Here is a 1,603-nt window from a genome sequence, read left to right as displayed (position 1 = left end):
AAAGAAATGAAATTAAACTTTTATTGATAATGATAACTTTTTTATTAATACATAATTTTTTGATTAAGAAACATAAACTGAATTAAATTATAAATTGAACCTCGCAAATAACCCCGCTATATAAGTTGTAGTATATGTGACGACAAATTTGCAGGCTCAAATTTGTGCTGAAGTTAGCTCCTAAAGATTCCTATAATTTTTTTTTCAGAAAAAAGGAAAAATAATATAGTTTTTCTAGGGTTTAGCAACGATGGCAGGCCAGGCCTGTTTATCAAGTAGGGAATAATGTGGTAAAACTTCATTTTCAGTTTAGTCAAATGCTTCCACTGCTAATAAGCCTTAGCTTTAATGGCATATCTTCTCCTTTCTAGGTCAAAGGTCTAGGATTTAAATTCTAGAGAATATAATTGAGAAAAAAATGTGATGTGTGAAGAGTGTGTAGATGTGTTATATATCTAAAATTGAGAATTATCTAATTCATTGGATTATCTAAGATTGGGAGTTGTCTAATTTACTGACAAAAAAAAAAAAGGTCAAATGCTTCCACTATGTACCAAAAATAGTTCTTAACTACTTCAATTGCATGATTATACATTAGTATTTGCCTCATAAATTCATATTGGTGATTTATCATATGTTCTACTTGTAATCTATTATATTTCTAAGGTTATTTTGTTTATATTTTATTTTGTTTGTATTCTATTAAAAAAAGTATTAAGAGTTTTATTTAAGAATTTGTTATGTACTAATAAGTTGCTAAAACGACATTTCTATCAACACATTTAAAGAACCAATAAATTAATCATTAGATCAATCTAAATTAGTTAAAGATTAATTTAATTTTAATCCACATGTATCGTAGCTTATGCCCAATTAAAGTTGGAAGCTTGAACTTTTAACTAGTTTAAAACTACTTTAAACATTAGATAAACTTACCCCAATAAGGTTTGCAATTTGCATAAATAAAAACATTAATAATTTATTATTTGTGCTGAAACTAATATATTATTATAATATTATTTTGGGTATTCTAAAGCTAATATATTTATGTGGACTGCTTGTCAAGTGATTTGGTACCAAAAAAAGAAGTTCAAGCGATCCAAATATTGAAATATTTTGATAACATTTTACCCTTAATCTCGTACGTATCTCAACCTTGAGGTGAAAATAAATTAATTGTTAATATTATAAAGAACAAAAATACTATGTGTATCAGTGTATGTATACCATTCACGCTAACTAGGGGTGCACATGGGTCGGGTGAAGTCGGGTTTGATGTGATCCAGACTCGATCCGAAATATATATCGGGTCTATTTATTATTTATTAACTCGACCCTAGACCCGATGAAACCAATACACTTTCGGGCCACAATTATACCGGGTGAAAACCGGGCCGTTAACATTACATTACGTTGATACCTTCTTGTAAGCTAACATGTAAAAATATCCAAATTTTCAAGACTCTAACCATTATTTAACATAGTAAAATTCACTTAGAAAAATATAACAAGAACCAACCCTTCTTCAAAATTAAAGCATAACCACAATCAATACTAAAGTATAACCACAATCAATACTAATATTGTCTAATAATACCAAATA

This window comes from Arachis ipaensis, chromosome B03 (assembly GCF_000816755.2).
Source record: "Arachis ipaensis cultivar K30076 chromosome B03, Araip1.1, whole genome shotgun sequence".
NCBI lineage: Eukaryota > Viridiplantae > Streptophyta > Magnoliopsida > Fabales > Fabaceae > Arachis > Arachis ipaensis.
This window is presented reverse-complemented; position numbering follows the sequence as displayed.